Here is a 24,581-nt window from a genome sequence, read left to right on the forward strand (position 1 = left end):
GAGTTCTGACACAGTGGGAGCTCTGTGCCACCTTTAAGAGTAGAAAGCTTTAAAATTGAGAAGAAACTTGGTATGTGCTGGGTCACACAACAATATTTATGGGACTTTAAAATGCATTTTGCATTATTTAGGGGAAAAGGCTCACAACAAAAAAAGAGGTTAATATGTATGTTAAATGTTGGGAATAAAATTTACACATTCATTTTCTTTGTTTGTCCATATTATTATCTATTCCAAAACTATCACACTGATTAGAAAATGAGGAATATACATATATTCCTCATTTTATATATATATATATATTTATTTATTTATTATAAATTTAATATATAAAAAATAAATATATTTATTTATTATAAAATATATATATATATATTTTTTTTTTTTTCCATTTCTGGGGAGGAACATTTTTTGGATCTGTATTCAACAGCAGAACTACCATCTGATTTCAGGACAACATGGTTATGATCTTGCCTAGATACATTCAATACACACTCTCAACATATCGCAGGCCACCTTTTAAGTTGTCTCCTGCCAGCAGATAATGATTACAACATATTCACAACAGGAGGCAACAGAGAGAAGAAAAAATGATTTTTCTCATTTAGAAACAATAATTATTTAAATTGTATATGTTTGGCTATTTTTAACTAAATCCATTACAGCCTAAAGAAATCCTTGGTGCTTCCCTAAAGAATGCAGTCACAATGGTGACTCAAGATCTTAGATAGGAAACGGGGAGATGATAGAGAATACCCCTTTCATTTTAAACAAACCCTCATGTATAAATTATTTGCCCCCACAGAGCAATTAGTACAGCACCTGAATATATTTCTTTCCAGGTTAAGCAGGATGGCAGAAAACAGTCAAGGCAGAAATATATTTATATTTTGTTAATAACATCTTTATTTAAATTCTGAAATCCTATTACATCTCAAAAAAAAAAAAAAAAAAAAAAAAAAACTCTAAGCAATTCCCTCATGAGTTGCAGGGCTAAAATTCAAAGATTCCTTGCCCAGGGAATGTTGCAGCCCTCTGGTGCAATAATTAAACACAGGATGACACAGATACAGTGGCTGAAATCATGGCAGCTGTAGAGAGGCTGTGAAGATGATCTCCGCCTGCCCCTGGGCAGCTGGATGGAAGACATTTGCTGCAGAGGCCTCATCGTTCCAGCTGTGCTGTGTTCACACAAACACTGGCTGCTGGAATGCATGCCCAAGCTGACTTTCCCATGCCTGGTCTCAGACATGGAATGAAAAGCCCTACAAAGTCTGCTGAATTAACATTTCATTGCTGCATTTGAGCTTCAAGAATAAATGAATGAAAGGCAAATCTTACGTCCTAAAATAAATTGGGATAAAACTACTTTAAAAGTGATCTAATTATAACTCCAGAAGTGTTTCTCAACAGTATGATAACTAAACTGTCTGAAGGAAGATGGGAATGACAGCCAGGTCACCTTTAATTTTTCAAACCCTAAACCCAATACAAAATGCTTCCCCTTGATTTTACTCAGCTTTGGGAAAGACAACTGATTAGGCAATTTTAGGTAGTACCTTAATTCTTAATGACACCAGTGAGTTTCATTTGCATGAGCAAGTTTAAGGACCTCACAGTCTGAAGCCTTGTGCACCTACTCAGATTTATGAACACAAACACTTTCACAGGACTGGATTTTTGCAGTGGAATATTCATTCTCAAGAGAGGGAAATCCCTATTGAGGAAACTATATTACCTCCCTAATGAGGGCATATAATCTTTATTGCTCGTTAGAAGCAAGTAAGCTACCTTGAAGTGTGTTTTCCTACTTCTCACTTACACTGCTGATTATCCAGCTCCTTCCTGCTTGTGAGAGTAGTTTCTCTATCCAGCACTCCTGGGCTGCCCATCTGCAGGTGACATTAGATGCAAGAGATGCAGCACTCCAAAGAAAGTAGAACACAGCACTTCCTGAAAAAAACCCTCAGAAGCTTACCTGGCTGTTAATCAAATAGAGTAGGAATTCTCTAGCATCATGCAGTGGAAGGATTTCTATCTCAATAACTTGAGTTTTGACACAAGCCCTAGAAAAAGCACACTGTCTCAGGATGGAAATCCTCGGTGACACCATCAGACATGCTACAAAATCATACTGAATAACAATTAAATTCAGCTTAAGAGCAAAAGATAATTGGCATGATCATTTACACAGACATGCTGGGAAAAAAAAGTCCACTTGAGTCTATTTGTGCTACTGTGTACAGCTTAGTTTTTATATGAGAAATCGAGATAATACTTTAAGGAGGCAATTACTGTAGCATTTCACATACAGTAACCTACATATAAAAAGTACTAGTATTGTAGATTATGTCCAGCTCTGTTTTTACATGACAGTGATTATTTTCTCTGGGCTTCTTATGCTGAAATACTGTTACACTTTTTGGTTTATACCCTCTTACTTGTCACCCAAATATACATGTTTGAAGGATTATTACAAGGAGGGTTTCACTTAGTAGTGTCCTACTCCCACTAACACTTAGCAGTTACACCTAACTGAAGGATCAATGAGATTAACACTTTGCTGTTACACTTACATAAAAGTTAGGGGATTGCAGACAGTACAAATAAATTAAAAGTACATTGTAGAGGAAACCATAGGTACAACTTACAAGTGATAAACTAAACTAAACTAAACTAAACTAAACTAAACTAAAATAAAATAAAATAAAATAAAATAAAATATTGTCATGCAGGCAAGGACATATTAAACACAAACTTTATTTACAAGGTATTTTGCTATATATATAAAGAAAATGAGAGGGTGAACAAGGCAAAGACTTTAGACACAGTGGTTATTTTCTACTGTTTTATCAACCCAAAGGTTCTCCGAGTCAAATGTTCCCATCCACATTACGTGCTTCTCTGAGTTGGAGCGGAGCAGATGGAACAAGAATTTCTCTGGTGAGTCATGTGGAACATTTCAGGTGTTTTTAGGTATCTTCTACAACTCACGGGTGCAATTGTAAAATTCCTACCTTTAAGCTGCTCCACAGAAGTAGGACATTTCAGCCTAATCATTCTACCTTTATTCTACACAAAGCTACACAAACTACTACACATTCTACCTTTATTCTACACAAAGCAAACTGATAACAGACCCTCATTTATAGCAGTGAGCTGGCTAGATACTTCTGGTCAGCTTGCAGGAAAATTATTATAAATTCTGAAAAGGAATTAGAAATCTTTCCAATCCATTTAGCCTATAAGCACGGTAACTAGAGTTATTAATATTACTTTCTTTTCAACTCTGTTGACCAGTACAATCCCAAACTTGTTCCTAAGAGACAATATTATTATACCATGGAAATACTTCCAACTGAAGCAGTAAAATGGCAAAAAGAGTGTTAGAAAACAAGATAATTCAGAAAAGGAAGAGTTTCAAAAACTCATTTTCAAACTTCTCAGACACACGCTATGTTTTCTGACAAGAAAGAGCATTACATATAGATTGCTCTTTCAAATATGGGGCAGATTAACAAATTGAAGATGGGTTTTTACACTCAACCCAGGAACACAAGGAGATGTCAGAAATAAGACCTAGGAGTTATATATCATTGACAGACATCTATCCTATCTTAAAAACAAAACAAACAAATAAATAAAACAAACAGAAAACAACAACAACAAATAAATCCCTCATCCTATTATTGAAATACCTCAACATAACCTGATCTTTAGCCACCAAATAGTTTTTACTGATTTCCACACATCATAATAGGAAGAAAAATAAATAAATAATGGGGGAAAAAGAAACTAACTAACTAACTAAATAATAATTAAAAAAAATTAATGAGGGAAAAAAATAAATAAATAAAGATAAAGTGGAGAAAAATTTCTAAATTTGAATGAAATTGTAAATATTTGTTTGTTATCTGCATAACTAGCTGAATGAACAAAAGTGTTTTTTTCCCCATTTTCTATACATGGAAACACATAAATACTTTATAGTGATTGTTGCCAAAGGAAAACCTGGAAACCACTCCTGCCTGATGCAGCCATGGTTAACCAGTCTTTGACTAGTGGAATAATCATGCTGAAGAGTTCAGTTTATGCTTCTGTGCATTTAGATGTGGTGCACAGACAAGTCCACAGAATGGAGAGTTGAAATTTCAATTAGTACAAAAAATGGAACTGGTACTTTTTAAGAACCTAGTAGGTCTAAAAAAGAGTAAAAACTATGCTATAGTTTTATAGTTTATGGGATAGGAACTGCAACAATTATTTCTTTATACATTTTATGTCAACTCAGCATTCTAATTCATTTTCTCAGTTTCACATTGGCTGGTTACTTGTTTTTATAAGATGATCTGGGATGGGTTATTTTCTTGGGATTTGATACACAAGCTCAGAAATGACTAAGCTGTTTTTGTTTCAGACCTTTTATTTTTTTTTATGTAATCCTCTTTGTGAACACTCCGATTTCTACATAATGCAAGTTCATAAAATAGAAACTTTTTGTAATGAAATGGGATACTCTTGATCTGAAATAAGAATATTAATCCTTAGCCTTGCATCAAACAATGACAAGTTTGAAACAGATTTCCTTCTCTCAGCTCCTTTATGAGAATAATAAATGTGTTTTTTGCTCATTAACTTGAATAACATATCAAACAGAAATGCCTTTAATTGTTTATTTTACTAGCTGGAAAAGAAGCTGTGAAAATCCAAATAAATAAATAAATAAATAAATAAATAGAGTTATTAAAGTCCTTTTTTTTTTTTTTTTTTTTTTGGGGGGGGGGAGTATTTATTTCTTCTTTATTATCAGCCCCATACCAACTCTTTCTCCCGCTCCCCCAGGTTTTAGAGAAACATCTGTCTCTATGTTCTGCCCAGAACTTCTTAGACATTTAAGAGCAACAGGTTCAAAAAATGCCACTATAATAATGCCTACATAGAGCTTGATTCTTTCACAATCAGTGAGAGAATAGCAAACAATCCTATTATACATATAAAGCAGCTTATAGAAAGCAGCTTATTTGTGTGTGTGTATGAAAACACACACACACAAAAAAAGAAACATAATACAAAGGGAGACAGAACTCCACCTACTTGGGACCCTCAAAGTAAATCAAAGAGATCTGAAAATCTTCACACACCACTAGACAGGGAAAATTAGCACCTCATTTAATAGTTGAAGAAACAGCTGCAAAAGTAATGTGTATTTCTCCCTTCCAGTTACAACAGCAGGAACAGTTTGGGCCTAAGAGATTTTTGCCAAGCCATAGACAAAATCCAGAATTGATGCTAGATCATAACTTTCATCTTTGGACTTCCATTTCCACTATCAACTACTAGCTAAAAGCCCTGTGTTTTACTGTAACAGCCTTGAATTTCTCTACATTTCATTTTCAATTTGATTAGTATACAGACATCAAAAAAATGAAAGATTTCAAAAGGATTACAAAATCCACTTTCAGTCTCCTACAAAGTGGTTCCTGAATTACTACCAGTCAGACAGCAATGGGCATGAAATATTTTTAGGGCATAGTATAGCTAATATTCCTAAACTATTCCTAAGAGAGACAAAACACAGAGGTCAAATTCTTTTGTAAGATAAAAGTGCGAAACTCTCACTGAAACATATGTGGATAGTCCACATATAAATCTGTCTGAGGACAGAATTTGAAGAATTTCCAAGCAGAAACTGTCAGCATAAGCACAAGAAAATCAGTTATTATAAGTTATATCAGTTATAAGATCCTTTTAAGCACATCTTTTTTTTTTTTTTTTTTATCTGAAAGATTCAGTGTTAATGGAGAGAACAAACTAAATAAAATGAAAATGCTATATGTTTCAGTACCTGTGTGATAGCAAAGACGAGTTGGATAGATTTTGCATGATCCTAAAAATATTCTAAAACAAATAAATAAATAAAAATAATTACTAGATTCGTGGATTTTAATCAGAAAAACTAAGCCTTTTTTCTTGTCTCTTTCTCTTCACATAGAGACCATTGTTGCTGACTAAGAACACCTGATAAAATACTCTAGAGAAGCTTTACAACTCAACTGGCACTTACACAGCAGATAAGTCTCACTGATATCAGAGTAATCTTTCCACAAGGATGAACAGCTCTTGAACAATTTCTCTAGGGAACAGTATTAGACACAAACAGACTTTCTCCACCATCAGACGTGATAGTCAGCCCATATGCAACATACACTCTTAACTATGCACAGTAGTCAACACTTTTTTTTTTTTTTTTTTGTATGTGTTAGCATCATGAAATTAAATAAACCGATCATTTTTAATAGTGTACAAATATATGATGGAATCTGTCTGTAGACTTTAGGCTTCAGATGCCCACCCCATCATCACAATCAAACGGATGAGACATTTTTATCCTTACAGAATCTCTACATGACCAAAATGCTTTTTTTTTTTTTTTTAATTATTATTATTATTTCCACCTTTATTCACTCATTACTTTGTAACTGCAGTAGAGAATGATTCCTTCACTTACATTACCAATCACAATACCAGGTATTTTCTTTAAATTGCTTACAGTTTTGTTGAATATCAATGATTTTAAAGGTTTTAGCTGAAAACAGTTTAACTGGTTCCAAAGCATGGATATTTGTTCACAATGGTTATTTATTTTCACTATCACCATGGTCTTCTAAACTTAGTTATTTGGTCTGCACTAGTCATATCTGCTTCCTCAGTAATTAGACAGTCCAGCAGCTACAGAGGGTGGTTTGCTCTATCCAAATGTCTCCTTGGAATAAAATGAATCATCTGATTATTGTGTTGACATGACCTTAGACTAAATGCCTAACTTTTAGATAAATATAGTCATACTGATTTTTTTTTTTTTCACAGTGTTCATCTCTGTGAATTTTATTAGAAGAAGGAGTCATATACATGCAGAAGGAGTCATACTATATACAGAGCAATTTCTTCCTTTACGACCATAGTCATAACAGTATGTTTATGAACAGTATTTAGTTACACTTATTTATAGTATTTGTATCAAAGGAAGAAAGGAAGAAAAGTATTCTCATATTTTAATGGGTGAGAGATCTAAGGCTAAAATTGTGAAAATGATCCTTAAATCCCACTTAAGCAATTTAGATCCTGCCTCCCCCCCCCCTTTTTTTTTCCCAAGTTCAAACCCAGATAGGATTAGAACAATCATTTTTCCTTCAGTTTCCAGAAATAACAGTTCCACTTTTCCACAAATCTGGCTTCAAAGTATTGCACAGGTGTAATACACAATAAATGTTTGTTCATTGTCTTTTGTATTATAAAAACAAGGAGTTCTGTTTGAGGAACGGGAGTTGTGAAAACTCCTTTGCTAGACACTATGAAAATTCTTTTGCTTAATGTAACAAAATAGAGAACCCCCTCCCCTTCTCTCCTTCTGCATCTCAGTAGCCTCTTTTGTTAAAAAAACACTGCTGCAAAGTTCATGTAACCATCTCCTGATAAGTTGTTAAACTAGTGTATCAACATCTTGCCTTCCTGTCTCACGCTGGGCCAACATGACCAAATAAAGAAAGAGGTTGAACCACAACGCTGAGGAAGACTACGGCCTTCATCTTCACGACCACCAGAGGGACAGAGACGACCCCCTAGCAACAGTGCGCGCAGTCGCAGAATACACCAGGATGTGCTGCGTAATCCTGAAATCACCAAGATATAAAAAGGGACTGTGGGGGGGGGTGAGGTGCGCGCCGTTGGTGGAGCCGAGACTCCCCGGCCGCCCAGCGCTGTTTTGCTTGCTGTTGCTTACTCAATAAATTCATTTCTATTATTAATGCAATGCTCTCTGAAAATTAATTAAGGGGGCAACTTATAACAACAGGCATCCACATAATATGAGAAAGCCAGGATTTTTGTTCTACTGGAATGATTACATGTCAGTCTTCGTATCTCATAAGATGTCTGTGGTAGAGATGGAGACAGTCACATTCTCTGAGCTTTCTTTTTTTTTTTTTTATTTTTTTCTGCCTCCCATGCCCTGTTTACTGCTATGTACAAGGCAGATACTACAGAAAACAGATACAAAGACCTGATTCACCCTGAGAGAAGACATATTTGGCAGTCAGGGAGGTATGGAGGTATGGGTCAGATGGTTCTGTCCTGTCTTTTTTGTCTTGTATTTGACCTTATCATTAAAGGCTGCAGCATAATACTTACTAAAAAAAAAAAAAAAAAAAAAAAAAAGGAGGACAAAAGGAGGAAAAAACACACACACAGAGATAGCATTTTCAAGTATCTGTGTTTCTGACTGTGTAATCTCAATACTCTTCACACAGATTTTTAAGTATTGTAATAATTGTAATAGTTAAACTTCTTTTCTTTGGACCTACTCTAGCATTAATACATAAAGATTTGGACTTTTGTTATCACAACACAGACCACTACAAATGAGCTAACAGCAAAAGTGCCGGAGATAGTAGACATATATTGATAAACTATTTAAAAAAGTATAGGATGCATACTTTAAGCAGTGAGTTTCTAGTCTGTTCACTGACCACAGGAAGTATAGAAGCTAGCAGCCTTGGTTTACATGACAATTTCTGAATAGATTACATTTTAAAACTGGTTTTTGGTTTGGTTTGGTTTGTTTGTTTGTTTGTTTGTTTTTTGATGTTTGCTTTTCACCAGAATCCTCTCTCTGCTCTTTTCATTGGCTAGATATCTGCCTTTTGCCTCCACACCCACAGGTATAAGCTCCACCTCTACTCATACAAAGTTCTATTGTCTCCTTCCCTGTCTCTCTTTCCTCTTCCCCAGTTCCTCACTCCAGATAGCTCCTCCTCCTTGTAATCATCCTTTCCACCCTGCCTGAATGCAAAGTTGGGCCCAGCAAAACCAAACCATGGAGAAAGATATTCAAAACTTGACTAGACACAGTCATGGGCAACCTGCTGTAGCTGAGCATGGAGTTTAACCAGAGAATCTGAAGATGTCCTTTCCAACCTAAAGGACTCTGTGATTCTGTTCCTTCAGTTACATTACCAAGCACGATACCAGGCCTTTTCTTGAAATTGCTTACAGTTCTGTCACACTTCAATTATTTTAAAGGTTTTAGCTGAAAACAGTTTGACTGGTTCCCAAAGCATGGATGCTTGTCCCTAGTGATTAATTAACCTTCACTATCACTGCAGTCTTCTGAATTTAGTTATCTGGTCTGCACTAGTCACTTCTGCTTCCTCAGTAATCAGACAGACAATCCAGCAAACAAACAGCAAAGCCCAGGTCTAGGCAACTGAGATGATGGGTAATATCACTGTCATTTCTGGTACCACTCATAATGCCTTTTGATTTCAATTTTGTAACATTATCTCAGACTGGGATATTTCCGCACAAAAGTTTGAAAGGAATCAGAGAATATATTTATGTTTATGTGAATATTCATCATCTAGCATATTTCTGACTTCCTTAAAAGGTACTATAATTCTATAATCATCTTGGATTTTATACATCTGAGGCTTTCAACTCTTAAGAACCAGAATGCAGAAAAAAGTGAAAAGTAAATTTATATGAAAATTAAAAGCTATTCAACATCTTTGTTTGATACAGTTAATTGTTAGTGAATCCAACAATTAAATATTTAACTGCCAGTCAGCAAATAAATACTGTCAACCAGTCTGCAACAGACTATTTCAGTACTGTAGAGTCTGAGATGAATAGATTCAGTGCCTGGCAACCTGAGATTAACTGTTTACCTATTAGGAAGCTGGCAAATAACTTTTGAAATTACTGTGAAACAGAGATGAGCAAGTAAATAATGTGAGTACAGAGGGAATGGTTTGAGACGAGAGTTTCCGCATGATATAAGTTGACACACCAACAAAACAAGCATAGCTCCCTGAAAGTCAGTGAATATAAACTAGTATAAGACTAGCAGGAAGTCCAAAGCAGGACTATCAGTTTAGAATTTTCTACAACAAAACAAAAAGAAGGAAAAAAAGTTATGACAATGAACAGATTTCAAAAAAAGAGTTTGGAATCAAGTGTGTAGTGTATTGTTCAATTTACGACTGGTCTGAGGGAACAGAAAATAGCAAAAAATGGCACCGTTTTTTCAAAATTACTCCAGAAATCACAGAGCAGTTAAGTCTGATTGTCCAAGGAGGCATATTGGTAGGAACTTTAGTAATAAATAAAATTAGTGGTTTAAGGGATATATATATGTGCATACGTTGCTCTTCATAAAAAGATATCATGATTCCAAAAACTACTGAAGTCAGTGAGTAGGGAAAGGAGATAACCTTGTTGATAGAGCATACCTGAGGTTTTTCAAGACCTCTCACCAAATTTCTTCCAAAAAAATAAGCTAGTCTCAGTTAGAAGATGAAGTCCTCTCACTGATACATGATTGGTATTGGAGTATAAACAAAGAGTAGAATAAATATTCCATCTCAAAAGTTCATCAGGTGAAACAGTCGAAGGCTTACTAGTAATGAACATGATCCTGTACTGAGATTCAAGTTGTTCAATGTATATCAGTGAGTTGAAAGAGAGTAGGATGAAGAAGAGAGAAGGAGAAAACAAACTCATTGAAGATAGAAAAACAGGATAGCAAAATCTGCAATAGAAAATTCATGATATTCATTAATTAGATTATAAAATAGATGAAATTAGGTCTTAATAAATACAACTATGCACATAAGAAAAACATATCTCACTGTACACAGGGAAAGAGCTTACATTATTACTTAGGAAATTACTAGGGCCATCTAAAGCCAAGATATCAAAATAGAGATCCCGAAATTACTGTACATATTTATATGTGTGCTGTGCTCAGACAGTATGAGTAGCAGTGAAAAAGGAATTGAAAATAACACAGAAACTCTCTTTATGGTACTTCGTAAACTCATGCTAAAACAACATATTAAATATTGTGTGCAGTACTCAGAAGAGCAAACTAGAAAAGCTGGAGAAAAATAGCAAGGATGATCAGAGGTACAAAATTATTCCAATACAGGAAAGAGTACTTTGTGTACATAAACATGAAAAGGATGGAAAAGGTGAACAAAAAAGATCATCCACTGTGTCTCATTACAGAAAAGCAAGGGTTATTTAGTGAAATGATCATGTAGCAGAAAGAGCATTTTTTGAAAACTCACAGTTTTTACATCAAGATTTCAGGGCTAAAATTTGCCTTTTTTTTTTTTTTTTTTCCCCCAATCTATGTCCCTCATAAGAAGCAAATCTCTACCACAAGAATTCAAATGAAAACAGCAGCAGTGGTTTCACCATCACTCCTATTTTTGCTTACAACACTTCACTTTTTTATATGCTGTTATTTTGTAACCAGTCATCCAAAAGTCACTCCAGCAGTTCTGGAAAATATGTGTGGGTTATTTGTGATTTTCTTGTAATATGTACATGGTACCTTTCCACCAGCTCCTGTCATTCTTGCCTATGGCTTGTATACCTGGCTGGAACTGTTGGGACATCATTGCCTTGCAACAACCACACAAAATCCTAGTTTCTGGGACAATAAGATATGTACAAAACTGCTTGAATGCATGCTGGAGAGTGGCAACTCCTGCAGAGAAAACTGGCACAGAATGAAGAGCAAAGAGCTACAACAGATCAATAAAGATCCCAAGGGACACAGCATCTCTCTATGTTCCTGGTAGTCCTATAAACCTTCCTCTTCTTCTACAAGAAGCTTGAAGTATTTCTCTTGAAAAACAAATCAAAAAAAAAAAAAAAAAAAAACACTCCACATAGGACTACAATGCCTAGAGAAGCTGAGATGTTTTTTCTACTTTGCTTCTCATTTTCTGATGAGAACATGAGCTGGTAGTGTGCTTTTTCAGAGGGAAAAAAAAAAAAAAGTGTTATTCTCAGTGACCAACAGGAATGCAATAGTGAAGACTGGCAACAAATGCATGCAGTCACAAAACTGCAATTCCAGAAATAGCTAATGAGTATCAAATCCCTGGGGCAAAAGAGTCGCAGGGTGGTTGTGATGCTGGAAGAGCTTATAACTTTATAAGAAGTTCAGGCTTTTCTTCAAGGGGTATGTGGGGTATCCATGCCCACACAGGCCTGTCAACTACCCCCACAACCCATTTTCACTTCTAGTGTCAAAAAGCACCTTAACACTAACAATACAGGTTGTAGACAGTAGTTATGATGAAACTGTGCAGATGGCCCTTGGGGAAGATGGTATTAAAAGACAAACACAGATTCTCTTTCTTCTCCTTTGTTTTCCAATAGCCCATCACAGTCCATCACACTCTTCTTTAACAGAAAAATATTTTTTGCCACAATATTTTTTCACTTTTTTATCACAAATACACTTTTCTATTACCATTACCTATTAATGTTATTAAAAATTAAATTTATGTTGGTATCAAGATGATTCAATGTTAAACCATGAAAAAGACCCTTAGCCTTCTTCCCATCTATTGGTACATTATACTACACAAGCTGACTGCTGGATCTTAAAGAATTCTATAGGATGTCAAACCCTTAACATAACTGGCCTGTGACAGCTGGACAAAGGAAATAAATCATGTGCAAATAGAGCACTTGGTTGCATATATATAGTCATAATCTTTACCTGTCTTTAATTACAGAATTGAAAGTGTTATTTCCCACAAAATAATTATTTCCAAAAAAGTATACTGTCAGATGACAAAAGAGTCAGAACAAAAAGAAGAAAATAAACTATAGGCCTACAGAAAGAAGAAAGCAGGAAACAAAAACAGAAAGGGAATAAAGACCGAACACAAGCCAAAATTTAAAAAAAAAAAAAAAAAAAAAAAAAAAAAAAAGCAAAACAAATTAGAGACAGAGAGATTAACAATTAGAAAGGCAAGGAGGTAAGGTACAATTTTTTTTATTTTTTTTTTTTTAATTTCTACATGGAAGGAAATTGATAATTTCCAAAGTGAAATTATCTATCTGAAGGGTGAAACTGTTTAGAGTTGTTTTTTTTTTTTAATTGAAGCATTAGTTTTTTTATTTCTTTCTAGAAGTCTTAGGCAGATTTCAGAAGTAGCAGTTTACAGTAATAATATACAGAAGTTAACTTTAGCCACCCATTCTCATACATTGACTTCTCTTACTGAAAAGGGGTGTTGGGAGGGGCTCTTCTATATTCAAAAAAATGCGCTAGAGATTGATTTTTCATCAGGGTGCAAAAAATAAACAATATGAAGCACTACATGTTGCTCTATTGCAGATACATTTCCCAAATTAGTCAGTACCAGTCTGGTGAAGGTGTAGCCTGCAACACAGAGCTTGGAGCCACTTGTGATTTTATGAAAAAAACATTTCTCCACACAAAATTCCTGAACGCAAAATGGAACTGACTGGATTAGAAGTCTATGTCAGCGAATATGCAGGTTATATAGAAATGATGTCTTGAATAGGATGGGTGAGAAGTATATTCCTTTTGATTGTTGTCTCTTTGTTTTTAATGTTCTCAGAAAATGGCTGTATCTTTCTGAGTCTCTCAAGGATTTCTAGATAAAAAGAGAGGTTTTATCTTTGCATGTCTATAAGCAGTGAAAAACTCTGGAGACTGAAACCTACAGGCAATTCAAATAAACTAAATCCGATCAAGGTAATATCAATGCCAGAATTAGAAGAAAACCCAGAGAGAATATCAATAACAACATTAAAACAGCAGGTTTCAACTGGAATCAATAGGCAGTATAAACAGAAAAAATTAAGTCACAAAGTGATAGTAGATAAAAGCTCCTCACTCATTAAAATTCTGTTTGTCTTTGTGTCTTTTTATCAATGTACCTATATATTTATGCAAGTGTATCAAAGTTTATAATGTAAAAGAATGATGAAATAATCTAATTAATTTCCGGTGTCATTTCACATATTTCTTTCAAGTTAAAACTGCAATATTAATAATGGTTTGCAGTTTAATAAAATATCTCTATGTCCTATTAACTTCTATATCTGCTTGTTATAAAGCCCTTTTTTATCAAATAGCTAAACTTCAAAAGATTTCTACTTTGATCTGAAATGAAAAAATGAGGTTCATTCCATTTGTACAGAATAACCTCGCTATATTTTACAGAAAGACAGTTGTCTGTTACTGCCTTTCTGTCTCAAAACACATTGTAACTTGGGCAAATATGAAGAAAAGAATACTAGATAGAGAAAGTACATTAAAATAAGGCTGAACCTGGATCTTAAAATTTATGATGACAGTAGTGAGTGATACATTCTTCCTACTCAAAGATCAATACAAAAATCAAGAATGAAATGTGTAGGTATTCACAGGTGTGTTTAATGTTCTAGGTGTGAACTTTCATGGCTTATTTCCACTTTCTGAACTGAGATTTTAACCTTATGTTAATCTCATGATTTTCTGATAGTCTTTTTTCTCTCCCACAGGAAAAAAAAAAAAAATCATTAAGGGGGAAATACTCTAAATGGGGGGTGGGGGGGTGTCATGTGGAGAGCAAGCAGAAACTATGTTCCAAATAAATATTTTAGAAGATGCCATACTGGACATCTAGAAAATCATGCAATAATCCTTGCATGACCAAAACACCTAATTATATTGTTCAAATTTTGAACAAAAAGGGAACTCAAGACTGGGCCTACATTAAGACACATGCTTTTTGTCTGAAAAAGGAAAAAGACATATTTTAAACAGTACTGAACCTAAAACTTTTGTAAAGAAATACTGTGAACCGTAGTCAACATTATCACTTTATAATGAATATTTTAAATACTGTTGATTAAGTGTTGGTGGTAAAGTTCAGAGAAATGCAGCCCGAACTATATGTAGCTATTTTCTAGTATGACAAAAAAGGTGGAAAAGATTGTTTAGGGCTACAGTAAAAGTAGTATTTCCTGTCAGTTTAACATCCAATACACTTTTATGCTGGAACTTACTGATATCCTTCACTAACAAAGGCCAGAAGGGGTCCATGACACCCTAGGTCTACAGGTATGTCAGTAAATGCACTTTCATCCACTACTTTCATCTGCAGCTCTTCTCCATACCTTCAATCCCCCTTTATCCATAACCACATCACCTCAGTATAATTCCTCTATACAGCAATAGTTTGTTGTGTGGTCTATATTCCCCTCCGGGAAACTTCCCCTAAATAACACAGGTAAGTTAGGGACAGTTCTCTTTAATGTTTCTATAAATTACCTGGATGAAGGACTCAAATGGTACTGTGTTCTGAGTACTAAACACAGTACTGCATACTGTGTTCATTTCTGGGCCCCTCACTACAAGAAGGACATTAAGGTGCTTGAGCAAGTCCAGAGAAGGGCGATGAAGCTGGTAAGGGGTCTGCAGAACAAGTCTTACAAGGAACAGCTGAGGGAGCTGGATTTGTTCAGCCTGGTGTCGTGGTTCCACTTGAGTGGGCAGCCGAGCTCCACCACAGCTGCTCTCTCACTCCCCCTCCTCAAAGAGGAATGGGGAGAAAATATGATGAAAAGGGCTCAAAGGTTGAGATAAGGATGAGAAAATCACTCAGTAATTATTGTAATAGGCAAAACAAACTTGGCATAAGGAGACAGTAAGATTTATTGCTTATTACCAACAAGCTAGAGAAGTGAGAAACAAAGGAAAGAAACCAAAAGCACCTTCCTCCCCATCCACCCTCTTCCACATCCTCACCCCGAGCGGCACAGGGGAACAGGGGGATGGGGGTTATGGTCAGTCTACAGCACTTCTCTGCCACTCCTTCTCGGTCACTCTCGTCCCCTGTGCTGTGGGGTCCCTCCCACGGGATGCAGTCCTTGATGAACTGATCCAGTGTGGGCTTCCCACAGGCAGCAGCTCTTCCAGAACTGCTCCAGATATGGGTCCGTACCACGGGGTCCATCCCTCAGGAGAAAACTGCTCCAACCTGGCTCCCCTACGGGCAGCAGCTCCTGCCAGATCACCTGCTCCTGCGTGGGCTCCTCTCCACAGGCTACAGGTCCAGCCTGGAATCTGCTCCAGCAGGGGTCCTCCACAGGCAGTAGCCTCCATCGGTGCAGGGCCACCTGCTCCACCATGGTCTCCTCCACGGGCTGCAGCGTGGAACCCTGCTCCACCGTGGTACTCCATGGGCTGCAGGGGGACAGCCTGTTTCACCATGGTCCTCACCACAGGCCGCAGGGGACTTCTGCTCCAGTGCCTGGAGCACCTCTCCCTCTCCTTCTTAACTGACCTTGGCGCCTGCAAGGCTGCTCCTCACTCCTCTCACTCTCCCAGCTGCTGTGTGGCGCAACATTTTTTTTCCCTGTCTTCAATCTGCTCTCACAGAGGCACAAAACAACATTGCTTATTGGCTCGGCTCTGGTCAGCAGTGGGGCCCTTACCAAACATGGGGCAGCTTCTAGATCCTTCTCACAGAAACCACCCCTATTGTCCCCTGCTATCAAAACCTTGCCACGTAAACCCACTACATCTGGAGAAAAGGAGGCTCAGGGGTGACCTTATCGCTCTTTATAAGTACTTTAAAGGAGGCTGTAGTGAAGTGGGGGTTGGTCTATTCTGCCATGTGCCTGGTGACAGGATGAGGGGGAATGCGCTAAAGTTGTGCCAGGGGTGCTTTAGGTTGGATATTATGAAGAACTTCTTTACCGAGAGGGTTGTTAAGCATTGGAATGGGCTGCCCAGGGAAGTGGTGGAGTCACCATCCCTGGAGGTCTTTAAAAGACGTTTAGATGTTGAAATTAGTGATATGGTTTAGTGAAGGTCTTGTTAGTGTTAGGTCAGAGGTTGGACTCGATCTTGAGGTCTCTTCCAACCTAGACAATTCTGTGATTCTGTGAAATCCTACAAAAAAAACACAGCCAGGAGAACTAATAACTCCTTTACAGAAAGAATGCTGTCAGTTGAAATTGTTCAGCCACAATAAATAAATAAAAAAAGCCACTTTAAACTTGACATCAGGAAAACTTTATCACTTTGAGAGTAGCCAAGCCAGGAAGTAAGTCACCCAGAGAGGTTTTGCAGTCTATGTCTTTGGAGGTTTTCAATATCCAGCCTGAGAAAGACCTGAGCAGCTTGACTTGATCTCATAGCTGATTCTGCTCTAAGCAAGAAGTAGGACTGGGTTCCTCCTGAGGTCCCCTGTTATCCGCGTTACCTTCACTTGTATGCATTTTATGCATTACTTCTTACTAATTGTTTTTTATCAACTCTTACAGGATCCTCAGATGTGCTTTGGAGCAGGAAGCAGGAATACATCAGGGGACCAGTCCTGGGGTCTGCTGTCCCTTAGAAAATTAATTTAACCTTGGCTGAGATTTAAGCCTCTGAAAACCATTATTGAATATCAGCAATTGAGCTTCTTAAATATCGGGTATTAAGCTCTCCATACAGTCCTTCGGCTTGGACTACACTAGAATGAAATGACCTATCCACTGTAACTAGAGCACTGTTAGTCACTGTCTCCCTTGGTTAAACAGACTCTGATATTTCCAACAACATAATGAAAATTTCTGATCTTTTCCCTTTGTTCAGATATTTCATCCTATGTGAAATGCTCACTCAGTTGCTAAAGTACTTTTCTCTGTGAGCAAATGTAGCAGAATCTGACTCAGAGCAAATTATTTAATACATTAAACCCTACTTTCTGCTTACCAATTTTTCTTGAAACAAATATACAGCATTTAAATCAGAGCTGCTGTATCTTTCCTGGTGGCATTTGAGCTCATGTTGTGTCTCCAGCTGGTTAATGATAAATGAACACCCCTGACAGATGGTGCTTCATGCAAACCTCTGCATCAGTAGAGGATGGAGCATTTCAAGGAAGGTCTGGCATTCACCTGGTTGCTTAACAGTGCTATTATTACCATCTGCAGTTATTCATAGTAGGGAGCAGATCAGCTTTGTTTTCTAAACAAACAAACAAATCAAAACAACACACACACACACAAAAAAAAAAAAAAAAAAGAGAGAGAAGAGAAGTAGACTGAACCTTGCTGGGCTCCGCATGTAAGACTAAAGAAGAGCTGGTGTTCAGACACTGCGCTCTAGTTACAGAGGAGGAATTTGAGGAGGCCCTGATTCCGTTTTTCACCACAGTTCCTTGTTAAAAACACCTGAGTCAAGGATAACCAGCAAAATTCAGCATCACAAGTTCACTTGAGGACTGGCTAGTGTTGTGCTTTAACCCATCAGACAGCAAAGCGCCGCACATCCATTCACTCACACCATCCTCCCGTAGTGGGATCAGGGAGAGAACTGGAAAAAGGTAAAACTAGTGGATTAGGATGATGATAGTTTATTAGGACAGCAAAGGAATGGAAAGTATAAATGTAAATATAAATGTAAATGTAAATATAAACAAAATAAGTGATGCACAATACAATTGCTCAACACCCACCTAGACAGTTCCTGAGCAGTGCCTTCCAACTCCCAGAGTTTTATTGTTCAGCATGATATCATTTGGTCTGGAATATCCCTTTGGCCAGTTTGAGTCATCTGTCCTTGTTCTGCCTCCTCCCAGTTTTTTTGTGCACCCCCAGCCTCCCTGCTGGGAGAGCAGCACGAGAAGCTGAAAAGTCTCTGACTTTGTATAAGCTCCGCTCTGCAGCAACTAAACAATCAGTGTGTTACATCAACGTTTTTCTCCTAAATCCAAAACATAAAACCATACCAGCCACTGTGAAGAAAACTAACTCTGTCTCTTCCAGGACAGCTCAAAAGAAAAATACAAGAATAGGTGAAAGTGCATTTCTGGAATCATAATAGGTTAATGGAAGATAAACAAGTAATTTGTTAACAAATATGTGGTACAGTTCTACCATCCTAAATGCAATATTTCAACCTTTAATAATTTATTTAAATTCTATGTTTATACCTTACCATTTCTTAAGCACTGAAAATTCAAGAAAGCACCTTCCATACAGGGGAGGGGAGGGGAGGGGAGGGGAGGGGAGGGGAGGGGAAGGGAAGGGAAGGGAAGGGAAGGGAAGGGAAGGGAAGGGAAGGGAAGGGAAGGGAAGGGAAGGGAAGGGAAGGGAAGGGAAGGGAAGGGAAGGGAAGGGAAGGGAAGGGAAGGGAAGGGAAGGGAAGGGAAGGGAAGGGAAGGGAAGGGAAGGGAAGGGAAGGGAAGGGAAGGGAAGGGAAGGGAAGGGAAGGGAAGGGAAGGGAAGGGAAGGGAAGGGAAGGGAAGGGAAGGGAAGGGAAGGGAACAACAAAGCCTGCGAAAGAAATATCTTACCTCTTAACACTTTCTTTAACTTCAATCTTATAAAGGGAAAATAAAAGATGAGCTTTTTATGAGCTCTTAATCACATATATTGTCACTATCATGTAAATAGAAGACATATGGAAATCCATATATGTGGATCTTCCAAGAGAATACTTTGTACACCACCATTCTGTAACAAGTCCCAGTACAACAAGTCCTGTACAAAAGGTATGTAAAAAATCTATGTGATTCATAGAAATTATGGTTTCTTCTTGCCTTACAGCAAATGCATTTCTGCATTTTGCTGCAATATGCATCATCAGTTTTCATTTTTCAGGAATGGCTCTAGTCTCTTTGTCTCTTAAACCCCAAAGTACGTTGAGTAAGATATAAACTACAAAACTATTAGAAAGTTCTCAAGAACAAATAATGGGACCAAACTATCACTTACAGTCTCTTGAAAAACTGCAAAACAATTCAAGATCATCATCTATGTATAATCTTTCTTCACAGGTGATCACCAATATCACACAATTAGTGGCATTGGATGGTACTGTCAATTATACACCTGTCATTCTAAGTCCTCTTTGAGCAAGGTAGTCTCAGACTGGTTTCAAACCATTGTCATTCTGTGCAGAAACTGCCAAAACTGTTTACAAGTCAATACCTCATGTAGAATAAGTTCTGGTTTTAAACAGAACCTGTTGAAAACTTTAAGGACAGCGAAATTTTAATCCCAGAAAAATCCCAGATTTTTAATTTATTTATTTATTTATTTTTATCTTTCATCTAGCCATTGTCTGACTATTCTCAAATGAGGGGAATGTGCTATTTGCAACATCAGAATATTTCTTTATGGAGCAGAAATATATGGAAACCTAGGTTTATTTATGTAAAACATTACTTTGGCATCTGACTGGTCATATGGACATGATGACTAGCCACCACCCACTATTAGCTGCCTCCTAGAGAGAACTGGAATTCACTAGTGGTATTTTGCATTGCATGAGATTGCCTGCAGGTACTGTGGAGTCAACCCCAGGCCAAATTATAAGCATTGCTGGAGTTGTGTTTTCCTGTAGTTTTGCAGTGCTTTTCCTCTGTTTGTAAACCGCATGAAGAAAATCTTTGGCTTCCCATAATGCCAGATCACTTCATAAAAAAATAAATTAATGTTAGCCAGAGCAGTTCATATTTATATTACAGTTTCCTCTGATAGAATATGTTTTTTCTCTGAGATAATATATATTATATATATTTAGGATATAAGGACATTGCTGCAATTGGAACCCATGGTTATAGTACAATGACCATCCCTGTTAAGCCATTCAAGAGATGACTGGTAATTACAGTGAGATGAAAAACAAGAAACAGCACTTTTGGAGTAAATCTTAAGGTTTTTATTTATTTATTTATTTTTCAAAATTACAGTTCTCATCTTTCAGGCAGTTGGTTTTGAAGTGTTTGGTAATAATGAGAAGATCCAGAGAACAATAACCTCTGACAAGTGCTGAGACTGACTCACAGATCAGTTTTATGCTGGTATCTTTCCACAGTTTTCAATAGAATACTTGATACATGAACATAGAACATATGTCACTGAAGTCATACTAAAAAATCTATAAAAGAAGGAATAAGGTTAGGAATAAGGTTAACTTTTTAAGTCCAGTTACCATCATAACTAGTTTGAGTGTTATTTGCTGACTCAAAATAGAATATAAGCAAAGAAACATTCATTTATACAAACATACAACTTTACTTGCTTGCATTCACTTTCCAGCAAGTGGGAAACTAAATGATGATTAAACTTCTAGACATTCTAGACATTTAAACTTTTCAGAATTTTAGCTCACAACTCCTGTTTTCTTGGTAACCCTCATTATAAAAGAAGTAATGCATGTTAGAATTTATTATTGTTATTTATATTAGGCAAGGGTTTGTGATCCTTGAAATTCCCTGAGACTTGATTTACAATATTCTTTTCATTGTATCATCCTTAATTTTATATAACAAGAATTTGAAAGATTTCCTGTTATGGCTGCTGCCATAATGAACTAAGGCTATTTATCCGATCAGAATGTTTGCTTCTGTTGCAGTAAATTTTGTGTATGTTTAGTCTCAGTACTATGTATTTGCTTGTTTGCTTCCCTGCTCTTTTGAATCAGTCTTTCATACAGTATTGAACTTTAGAAATCAATAGAATTTCAGGTGTCCAACAGCCACTTAATGATTCGTGAATATCGAATATTGGTATATATATCCCAGATACATAGTAGTCATCATGTTTATCTAATTCTTTATTTGATTTGAAGAACAGTTTTGAAAACCCTTCATAAACAGAATACAATTATACAAAGAAGGTACAATTATCTTCTTTCATTTTGAGTATGATACTAACTACATAAATATCTGGATTTGTATGGTTTTCATAACTTACCTATTTCTTTTCCATGAATACTTCTTTTCCACTAGTTCCAGAAATAGGATAGTTTTTATAGTATATAAAAACTTATATACTATAAAAAGCACATCTTTGCTGTGTTTTTCTACTACATTTAAGTTTTGGTTTGTTTTGGTTTGTTTTGGTTTAGTTTTAATGTTTTGCTATTTAGAATCTTCTTCAGTCTTCACAAATAATATGTATCATGACTTGAGGATAAACTGCTTCAATAAATCCCATTATTCTGAAGAACAATAGAAATTACAAGTTGTTGACACTGAAACAGTGATAAATAACACATTTTATTTTCTTACGCTGTTAGAATCTTATTCTTACACTTCTGAATCAACTCCTGTTCCCAGTGCTGTCAGACTAGGCAAGCACTACCTGTGTTTTTTGGTTGGTTGGTTGGTTTTGGATGTTGTTTGTTTGTTTGTTTATTTGTTCTGCTAAAGAAAAAAAATGGTTTTGAACATTATAATTTGTTAAATTCGAAATCTTGTTTAGGCAATTAGTGCAACCTTTGTTGCACTAAAAAATAAAAATAGAAATAAAATAAAAGAACAATGCATATAAAATGTGCCCATGTCTCCTGAAACAAGGAGGACCTTATTCAGGTTTGTACTGTATGAAGAGCACAGGACTCTGGTATCATGCCTCTCCCTTTGATGCCATGAAACCAATCTTTTGTTACAGCTTTGATGGTTGTGGATCCCTGAGTTGCTAAAGTTAGGTGGGTTGGAGAACAGTAATTTTCCTGCAGATAGACAAAAATCACCAGAGAAAACATGTGTACTAAATACATTTGAAATTATATTCACAATAATTGCAGTTATTGCGATTCAAGTTGTGAGCCCAAGGTTAGCCTTATTTTGCCTGTCTATACCTTTATAGGATCTACAAACAAAAGCATAAAGTATCAAAATCAGCGAATTCACCTAGTGCCGAGACAAACATTTTCCACGAGCTTCAAAAGTTAAACTTCATCTCACATTACAAAAATAGGAAAGACAAAAAAAAAAAAAAATGTGAAAAAAGTGATTGGCCAAGGCACAGAGAGCAATCAACCCTCAATTCCTTCTGTAAGAGATATTAAACCCATAATCTTGAATATAAGTATTTAGTATTAATATCTTCTTTGCTGACTAGGATCGGTGCCTGAACACAGAGTAGAAGAATTAAGAGAAGAAGTAGAACACAGAAGATTACTGAGAAACCACCTCTTTCATCCCCAACAAGTTAACAGTGGTTGACAGTAGTGCTACTGCTGCTCATTGCACTTTTGCAGGCCTCTGCAGTAGACAGAAACACAGAACATGAAATCATCATCCTCCTGCTGTCCATAAAAGCACTGCCATCAATTTCAGTGGAATCAGAGTCCTTCATTCTCTCCTTTGACCAGGTTGATATGCTGCCTGAGGGCCCCTCTTTATGTTGTCCTCTGTCAAGTACTTCACCTTCCAGCAAAAAAAAATCCACCTCTTACTCCTGTTCTCAGATTACTGATCAGCCACTGTCCCATACCTTCACCAAGGCCCTCAGGGCACTGACAGCTCTGGCCTCAGCTAGGCCTTCTCCACATCTTTGCCCCAGGGAGCCTTTTTTCAGCTCAACCCAGGACCATCAGTCCCTGACTAAGCTATGCTGTAGGAGTGTTTGTCTCCAGCTCTGTCACAGCCGTGCCTTACCATGAACTCTATAGATCTGGACCCTGATGCATGGAGCAGGGCATCCAGAGATTTGCAGTCAATGACTCTATGATCAGGTTGAGGCCAGTGATAAGTGATGTCCCTCAGGGGTCTGTCATGGGACTGGTGATGTTTAATATCTTTATAAATGACATAGATGATGGGATGGAGTGCACCTTCAGCAAGTCTGCAGATGACACCAAGCTGAGTGGTGTGGTCAATACAACAGAAGGAAGGGATGCCATCCAAAATGACCTGGACAAGCTTAAGAAGTGGGTCCAAGTGAACCTAATGAGAGTCAACAAATCTAAGTGAAAGGTGCTGCACCTGGGTCAGGCCAATCCCAGGCATCAGTACAGACTGGGAGAAGAACTCACTGAGAGCAGCCCTGCAGAAGAGTTGGAGATTCTGGTGGATGCAAAGCTTGACATGAGCCAGCAGTGAGCACTTGCAGTCTAGAAGGCCAATGGCATCTTGAACTGCATCAAAAGAGGTGTGGCCAGCAGATCAAGGGTGATGATGGTCCCCCTCTGTTCTGTCTTTATGAGGCCCCACTCGAAGTACTGTGTCCACATCTGGAGGCCCCAGCACAAGTATAAGGATCTCTTAGAACAGGTCCAGAGGAGGGCCACAGAGATGGTAAGAGGGATGGAGCACCTCTCCTACAAAGAAAGGATGAGAGAAATGGGGATGTTCAACCTGGAGAATGCTCCTAGGTGACTTCACTGCAGTTTTAAATGGGGTGCTTATAAAAAAAGATGGAGGGCAACTTTTGCTTGGGCAGATAATGACAAGACAAGGGGGAATGTTTTTCAACTAAAAGAGGAGAGATTTATGTTACAGGTTAGGAGGAAATTCTTCACTCAGAGGGTGGTGAGACACTAGAGAAGTTATGGACTTCCTATCCCAAGACCACGCTGGACAAGGCCTTGGGTAATCTGATCTAACAGGAGGTATCCCTGCCCATGGCAGAGGGATTGGAGTTAAGGTCTTTAAGGTCCCTTCCAACCCAAGCCATCCTATGACTCTGTGATTCTATGACTGACTTCCCAGCTTGACTTCAGAGCTGCTTTCCTTACTGTGAATCTGTCCAATGGTCACCAGGCTGACTGCAACCCTGGTTACTGCCAGACCTGATCCTGCTTTGCTAACTTACTTTCCTGTCTTGACTTGGAACTTGCCTCATCACCATGGTCTTGCCTGATGATCTGGACTCTCCCTTGACCGTCACTGCCATCACCAGGCATGTCTTGCTCCCCTTTTCTGGGAACTGTGGGAGGGAGCCCTGTCTGGCAAGACCCTGCCCTGCTGGCT

The sequence above is a fragment of the Netta rufina genome (assembly GCF_964035555.1).
Source record: "Netta rufina genome assembly, chromosome: 2".
Lineage (NCBI taxonomy): Eukaryota > Metazoa > Chordata > Aves > Anseriformes > Anatidae > Netta > Netta rufina.